Source organism: Herpailurus yagouaroundi, unplaced genomic scaffold, assembly GCF_014898765.1.
Source record: "Herpailurus yagouaroundi ecotype Mexico unplaced genomic scaffold, PumYag 139, whole genome shotgun sequence".
Classification (NCBI taxonomy): Eukaryota; Metazoa; Chordata; class Mammalia; order Carnivora; family Felidae; genus Herpailurus; species Herpailurus yagouaroundi.
In genome coordinates this window covers 65,326,162-65,335,005 of record NW_024412394.1, presented here as the reverse complement: position 1 = coordinate 65,335,005, position 8,844 = coordinate 65,326,162, and the positions used below count along the sequence as shown (strand labels likewise).

At 37.4% G+C, this 8,844-nt stretch overlaps 1 long non-coding RNA gene and 1 pseudogene across 3 annotated transcripts in view; one reads left to right on the top strand and one right to left on the bottom strand.

The window, feature by feature from the left end:
• Positions 1-108: 108 nt before the first annotated feature.
• Positions 109-8,844, top strand: part of LOC121029851 (uncharacterized) — a 22,565-nt gene continuing 13,829 nt past the window's right edge. For all 3 annotated transcript variants that reach the window (XR_005789934.1, XR_005789935.1, XR_005789932.1), the window contains exon 1: positions 109-284. This is a non-coding gene — a long non-coding RNA (uncharacterized LOC121029851). The remainder of the gene's footprint in view (positions 285-8,844) is intronic.
• On the bottom strand, positions 3,320-3,724 carry LOC121029850 (peptidyl-prolyl cis-trans isomerase NIMA-interacting 4-like; annotated as a pseudogene).

The following is an 8,844-nucleotide window of genomic DNA, read 5'->3' as shown; positions in this document are numbered from 1 at the left end:
CCTGCCTTGCCCCGCCCCTTCCGTCAGCGCCGCCGCGGCGAGAGCGGGCCGGGCGGGGCGCACGGCAGCGGCGGCGGCGGCGCAGCGACCCCTGCTGGAGGTCGCTCTTCGGCGGACTGCGCGGAGAACAGGCCGGGCAGAGTGGAGCCGAGGAGGCAGCGCCGCGTGTTTATTTTCACGTGGCCCGAAAAGAGAGCTTATCTTAATGTAGTGTCTTTGGATTTTCTGCGGTCACAAACCCCTGTGAACATCTTTGAGAGCTGTAACGTTGTCTCCAGAAAAATGTAAGTACCCGCCAGAATTTACTGATAAAGTAAGGTAAGTTCAGAACATCTTTTCAAGACTAAAGTGATTAAAAGGTAACTGGTCATAACTGTCAGGCTTACCTGTCATGCAGTAGGTGATTAGATGGAAAAAAAAAAAAAGTCTGAAAATACTGCTTAGCCGTGGGCCTTGTAGAAACAGCTCTTTTGCGATGTAAAAAGATGAACCAGAAACTAAAGAACTTCCAAGGGACAGCCTATTTTATATGTGGACACATTAATGTTATGGGGATACATGCTCTGTTAAATTAAAAATAGTAAGTTTTTCCCCCTTGTTTTCGGATCATCCTCCCTTCTCTTTCCCTTCCTCACCAGCTCTAGGTTTCTTACACTATAAATTCTACTGCTTCCTCACTGATTCACAGTGGCTATTTGGTTGCATTTGAGCAATAAGAAAAAGCAGTTACAATTGTGTCAAATGTTGAAATGATACAACTTCATACATCTGTCAATTCAGTTTATAATGTTGACATTTTGGGTGATATATAGTTGCATTTTCTAGTTTAAGTCATTTGTAGAAGATTACAGATAAATTGTTAAATCTGCCAGTAATAGGGGTTAATCAGTATTATTATAAACTGACAAAATTACTGTATGATTATGCATGATTATAGGAGGAGATAAAAGAATACAGTGATAATGGGTTACATAGAATCAACTTGGCCACTGGCCTTTAAAAAAGAAACATTTCATTAGATGAATCAAGTTAGTATTTAACTTAAAATGCTAATTAATATAAAAAAACTGCTGTGAGATTAACAAGTAAGTAGTATGTGGGGGTTGGGAGGTACACATATTTGTGATTTGTAATTTTTTTCACAGAAACACCCAATTCTTGGGGCACCTGGCTGGCTCAGTCGGTAGGGCATGTGACTCTTGAGATCTCAAGGTGGTGAGTTCAAGCCCAGCTTTGGGTGTGGAGCCTACTTAAACAAAGAAAAAAAAAAAAAAAAAGAAAAGAAGAGAAAAGAAAAAAGAAGAAAAGAAACATCCTATTCTTTTCCCCTCTGGGCAAGAGCTCCCGCTGTAGTGCTTTACAGGGATGGTAGTTTTCACGAGGTTAGACCATGGGGTGGATTAGGTTCCCATCAGTCAACAGTGATACACTACTTCAAATCACAAAGGAGAATTTTAATTTAGCTCCAATACTTAATCTTACATAAAGAGATGAGTAAATCAGGTGGCGCCTTTGGTTGGGGCCCGTAGATGAATTTAAAGTTATTTTTTAAAGTTATTTTTTTAATGCAGGAGGAGCAGCCTCACTCTAAACATTGTTATTATGGGCTGGATTTTCTTATAACTTCTCTTCCAATTTATTTACTGCTTATTTATTTAAGTTGAGACAAATGAGCTGGAGCAGAAAGTCACCTTTCCACTGCCTCACCTTGCATATCCCAAACCTCAAGGTTAATCACCAAATATATTTTAAGAACAATCCATTACGTGGGGCGCCTGGGTGGCTCAGTCAGTTAAGTGTCCAACTCTTGAGTTTGGCTCAGGTTGTGATCTCATGGTGAGATGGAGCCCCGGGTTGGGTTGGGCTCTGCGCTGACAGTGCTCTCTCTCCCACTCTCTCTTCTTCTCCCCTACCCTCAAATAAATAAATAAAACTTAAAAAAAAAACTTTCTAAAAACAAAAAAAGGGAACAATCCATTACAAAGCCCCGCCCCTTCACTCTGCACCTTCTTGAGGAGCTCATTCTTTAGGCCCTGCTCTTTCCTGAATCATCAACCTTTCTCACTCTTCCAGACCATAATCCTGTCTACATGCAAACAATACACACAAGTCACAAGTTCTTATCTCACATACATGAGATATATGACATTTTTTTATTTTAAAAATTAATAGATACAATGTGATACTTTTTTTCACTTCATTTTATTTTCAAGATTCATCCCATGTTTATACATACTTTTGGGCTTCTTCATACCATTCATATATAAATTATTCACAGTTTATTTGTTTCCTTCCTAAAGAACAATTAGGTTCTGTCAAACACTGCAGCCATGGGCACTTCTGGGGGTAGGGAGTATATCACTGTGTGAAAGTTTCTCTGGGGTGTTTACTTAGAATAGGAATCTCTGGGACCTAGTGTAAGTGTGTTTTTCTTCAGTCTTACTAAAAATGGCCTAGTTTACATTCACATTACTAATTTACATTTGCACAAGCTCATGAAAGCCGTATTTCCCCCCATTCTTCTTAATAGTTCATATTATCAGATTTTTAAATATTGTCAGTTGTATGGATGGAAAATACACCTTGTTTTAATTTTAAACTTTCCCTGATGGTAGTGAGATTGAGTATCTTTTTATATATTTGTTGACTATTCAGATTTTTCTCTTCTTTATTTTTTTATTTTTTACATTTATCTATTTTTGAGAGAGAGAGAGAGCACAGGTGCACTCCTGCACAAGTTGGGGAGGGGCAGAGAGAGAAGGAGATATAGAATCCAAAGCAGTCTCCAGGCTCTAAGCCATCAGCCAGAGCCTGACGCAGAGCTGGAACCCACAAACCGCGAGATCATGACCTGAGCTGAAGTCGGACGCTCAACCTACTGAGCCACCCAGGCACCCCAGATTTTTCTCTTCTTTAATTTACCAGTTTAATCATGCTCCCAATTTGCGTTTATGATGGATGCCCTTGCATTCTTATAACATAGTTTAAAAAAAAAATCACATGCACGTTTCCCTAAATAATATATTGACTTATTTTGTTCTTGAAATGTGTATAAATGATGTCATGTTATAGGTCATATCGATGATGACTGTAAGTCATCAGTACCGTTTCTGTTGATAACTCATGCTTTCACTCAAAGATAGAGTTCTAAGATTCACTTATCTGTAGCTGGTGAGTTATAGTTCATCTATTTCTTTTACTGCTCATAATATTCCATAGTGTAGGCATACCATAATTTATTGTTTTTTTCTTTCAGAAGAAAAATGATTTTATTTTTTTTAACGATTTTATTTTTTTGCCAATATGTATACTTTTTCAGTCTTTTGTACAATTTTATTTTCTCCCTTCAATCATAATATGATATCCAAATTTTGTTTTAATCGGAGGGTCCGTAAACACAGGCTTATCCGGCCCACTTTCAGGCAAGGCAAATACTGCTTCTTGAAATGGTTCCACCATGGAACCTCTGGTCATCCAACCCGTGTCACCCCCCTGCTTGGCTTTATCTCAACGATACTGTGCAGCCACTTCACTGAATCTCTTTCCAGACTTTAATTTTTCCTCGGCTTCCATGATTTTGCATGTTTTTCATATAGAATGTGTCTGACCTTTACTGCACTGCCACCACCTTTGGGACCCTGAGCCTTCTTGTCAGAATGGCCACTCCCAGAGGCTGCTTCCCCTCCCCACCTTTCCCGGAACCACTTTTTCCTTTGGGTGGCATCTTTAAAACTTGCAGCTGACCTGCCTATGTGTATGTATGTTTGTGTGTGTGTGTGTGTGTGTGTGTGTGTGTGTGTGTGTATTTAATTTAACATATATATAACATATATATTATATACATTATATATACATATATAACATATATATTATATACATTATATATATACATATATATAGCTTAACATATATATGTATGTGTGTGTTTAATTTTTTTAGGTTATTTATTTTTGAGAGAGTGAGAGAGCAAGTGTGTACAAGCAGGGGAGGGGCAGAGAGAGGGAGAGAGAGAATCCCAAGCAGGCTCCATGCTGTCAGTGCAGAGCTGGATGTGGGGCTCAATCTCATGAACTATGAGATCATGAACTGAGCTGAAATCAAGAGCTAGATGCTTAACTGACTGAGCCACCCAGGCGCCCTTGTTTTTGTTTTTACTATATGTATATATGCATATATAATATAGTAATATATATAGTATATATTATATCAATATAACAATTATATTTTATATAGAATATATAATAATTATATGTTATATGTTATATATTATATACTATTATATATATATACATACTATATATATACATACTATATATATACATCAATGTTTTTTACTATATTGGAACTATCTTTCAAATATATTTAAGCCAAAATTTCTCAGAGGGTATCGATTAAGGAGTAAAATTACTGTAATTTTGAGTATGCATGTGCCCAGCCTTATAAGATAAGCCAAACTGTTTTCCAAAATGATTATTTGACCAAGCAGTATGTGAGACTTTCCATTTGGCTCATATTCTTGCCAGCAAGTACATCTTTACACTGTCATGCTGCTTAACTTTTACTAATCTAGTGGTGTGGAAGGGTATCTTGTTGTGCTGTGAATCTGCATTTCTCAGATTACTCATGAAGTTGAGCATTTTTTCACTTGCTTGTTAGCAATTTTTGTTTCCTCTTCATCTGTTTTGTCCAGTTTTTTTTTTAAAGGTTTTGATTTTTAAGTGATCTCTACACCCAACTTGAGGCTCAAATTTACAACCCCGAGATCAAGAGTTGTATGCTCCCCCGACTAAGCCAGACGGGTGCCCCCAAGAACTTCTTATTCTTAATTTAATTATAGGGGAGGAAAAAATTTTCTTTCCTTTATCCTCTTATGTTCAGTAACTGGGATCTTGCAAATTAAAGTGACAAAAGACAGATTAATAGGAGAAAAAACCTAGAGTTTATGTGTGCAGAGTGCATGCACACAGTAGAACTCAGTGATGAGCAGCTCAAAGGTTAGAAATCAAGGGATCATACACCATCTTAACAAAGGGCGGTAAGTTGTAGAGAAGGAAAATGGCATTGGGCTTCTAGGGGTGGTAAATTGTAGGAAGGGAAACACATGGGGGAAACTAATGGAAGAGAAGGGTTATTTTGGTAATGTCCGTTATACAGACTTAGTTTCATGCAGCCTTGGGGTGATAAGAGTGTCTCTGACAGTTCTCTTTTTCCTGGTATGGGAAAAGAGAAGGTGAACACATTAATAAAGGAAAAATTATAGCCTGTTTTTAGGCAGAAAGCAGGAGGGTGGAAAGCTTTGCCTGTGTCTGCTATTTCTCAGTTGCCTCTGACCAAAATAACGCTTATGTCGAAGTGGCACATTTTGGGGTGGCATACTCTGATGAATCTATCAGTCTTATTATTATTTTTTTTTTAATTTTTTTCAACGTTTTTATTTATTTTTGGGACAGAGAGAGACAGAGCATGAATGGGGGAGGGGCAGAGAGAGAGGGAGACACAGAATCGGAAACAGGCTCCAGGCTCCGAGCCATCAGCCCAGAGCCTGACGCGGGGCTCGAACTCTACGGACCGCCAGATCGTGACCTGGCTGAAGTCAGACGCTTAACCGACTGTGCCACCCAGGCGCCCCTATCAGTCTTATTATTAATGGTTAACACATTGTAGTTTTTGTTTAAGACATCTTTCCCGGGCCACCTGGCTGGCTCAGTTTGTGGCATGTACAACTCTTGATCTCGGGGTCGTGAGTTAAAGCTCCACATTGGGCACAGAGCTTCCCCCCCCAAAAAAATAATAAAAATTTTTTTCTAAAAAAAAAAAAGAAAAAGAAGTCTTTCCCAATGTTGAAAGTCATGAAAGTGTCCTCTTAAAATTTCTTCCAATGTTCTAGAGTTTTATCTTCCATATTTAAGCCTATTCCATTTGGAATTTTTTTATGTGTGGTGTCAGGGAAGAATTCAATTTCATCTTTTTTCCCCCCATAAAGATTACCAGTTATCTAGATAGTCTTTCATCAGTGACCTGAATGACACCTCTGTCATATGTCAAGTATTTGTGTGTGTATGTGTGTGTTGGTAAGTTCTCTGTTACATTCCATTGGTCTCTCTACCAATACTACGCGATCTTTTTTTTTCCCTTTTTCTACAATCTGAATATAATAGCTGTGTGATAAGTTTTGATATTTGGTAGGATAATTCCTCCCTTCCCCCCTGCCCTGTACTGCATCACTTACTGTTAGATTAATTAAATGAAGAGGCCATTTGGGTCTAATGCTATTGCAGCTTACATGAGCAAAACAAAATCTAAGTCTGTAAATGCCTCATGGTTATGAAATCAAAACACTAAGGACAACCAGTCACGAACAGCCAACTAGGCTTTAAGCTATACCCAATCAATTATTTCCTTACTTTGCGTCTCCATTTCCTCTACAAATCTTTCCCTGAGCTACTGTCAATGGAGTGTTCATAACCACTTGCATTTTGGTGTTGTCTGATTCACATCAATTTTTGCTCAAATAAACTGTACAAATTTTTAATATGCCTCACTTTATCTTTGAACACTACCTTATCTGACTTCTTCAATTTGAGTTAGTTTATAACTAGTCAGTATTTTTATAATCTTGAGTTTTCCATTAAAATGAACATGACAGAGGTGCTTGGGTATCTCAGCCAGTTGAGCGTCTGACTCGATTTCAGCTCAGGTCATGATCTCGGTCACAGGATTAAGCCCTGCATTGGGCTCTGCATTGGGCTCTGCACTGGGAGTAGAATCTGCTTGAGATTTTTTTTTTTTTAATGTTTGTTTATTTTTGAGAGAGAGTGAGTGGGGGAAGGGGCAGAGAGAGAGGGATACAGAGGACCCAAAGCAGTCTCTGCAGTGCCGGCTGCCTGATGTGGGACTCAAATTTTTTTATGTGTGGTGTGAGGGAAGAATTCAATTTCATCTTTTTTTTTGAAAAAAAAACTTGCAGTCCATGACCTTAGCCAAAGTTGGACCCTTAACTGTCACCCAGGTGCTGCTCCTGCTTGAGACTCTTTCTCTCTTTCCCTCTGCCTCTCCGCTGCTCACACGTACTTTCTCTCTCTAAAATAAAAATAAATAACTAAACTAAACTAAAATGAATATGACATATGTTCCCTTTTCTTTAGAGCTTCTTTAATGTTTTTCAATAATTTATCTTTTTTTTTCTTAAGACTTTATTTTTAAGTAATCTCTGCACCCAACGTGGGACTTGAGTTTACAACCCAGAGATCAAGAGTCACATACTCTACCAACTGAGCCAGCCAGATGCCCCTCAGATACCATTTCTGCATGTATTGGGAAGATCACACGGTTTTTCTCCTTTAATATGTTAATGTGATAAACTGTGTGCATGGATTTTCTTTCTTTCTTTCTTTCTTTCTTTCTTTCTTTCTTTCTTTCTTTTTTAATGTTTAGTCATTTTTGAGAGAGAGAGAGAGAGAGAGAGAGAGAGTGCACAAGTGGGGTAGGGGCAGAGAGAGAGGGAGACACAGAATCTGAAGTGCGCTCCAGGCTCCAAGCTGCTAGCACAGAGCCCGATGTGGGGCTTTAACTCATGAATTGTGAGATCGTGACCTGACCCAAAGTTGGACGCTCAACCAACTGAGCCACCCAGGAGCCCCTGGATTTTCTAATATTAAACCTAATAATAAACCATTCTTGTATAAACCCAACTTGGTCATTAAAAAAAATTCCCTTATGAAATATTTATTTATTTATTATTTATTTATTTATTTATTTATTTATTTATTTATTTATTTATTTATTTTTAAAGTTTCTTGGGGTGCCTGGGGTGCTCAGTCAATGGAGCAAGTGACTCTTGACCTCAGGGTTGTCAGTTCACGTCCCACATTGGGTGTGGAGATTACTTAAAAATCTTTTTAAAAAATAATAAAAATAAATAAATAAACTGGGGTTCTTACAAACAACATAATTGAGTTGTATATTTTGGTCCACTCTTGACACTCTTACGAATTTTGTTTGCTAATATTTTGCTTAGTATTTTTGTGTCTATGTTTATGGGCAAGATTAGTCTCTTATTTTTCCTTTCTTATACTGTCCTTGTATAGCTTTAGAGTCTCAAATATATCAGCTGCATTAAGTGGGTAAGAGAATGTTGCCTCTCTTTTTATAACTGGAAGAATTTGTATAAATTAAATAAAAATAAATAAATAAATAAATAAATAAATAAATAAATAAATAAAAATAAAATAAATAAAAATAAAAATAAACTTTGGTTCTTTAAAGAACTTTGGTTCTTTATTTTATTTTTTTTCAACGTTTTTTATTTTATTTTTTTTTTATTTTTGGGACAGAGAGAGACAGAGCATGAATGGGGGAGGGCCAGAGAGAGAGGGAGACACAGAATCAGAAACAGGCTCCAGGCTCCGAGCCATCAGCCCAGAGCCTGATGCGGGGCTCGAACTCACGGACCGCGAGATCGTGACCTGGCTGAAGTCGGACGCTCAACCAACTGCGCCACCCAGGCGCCCCAGAACTTTAGTTCTTTAAAGTCTGGAAGATTATATCTGTATATCTTGGCTTGTGTGTGTGAAGATATTTTAATGTACTGATTAAATTATTTTTTAAAAATAGGACTGCCCATTTTATTTCTTCTTAAATTAGTTTTAAGTTAAATTTTCCATGAATTATTTCATTATATGTTTCCTAATTAAATGGCATATAATTGCTTATAATATTTTATCTTGTAAAATGTTATTTATTTACATCTATCTTCTTTATTTTTTTCTTTTCCTTAATCCATCTTTTCAGAGGTTGTCAATTCTTTTTTTTTTTTTTTTTCAACGTTTATTTATTTTTGGGACA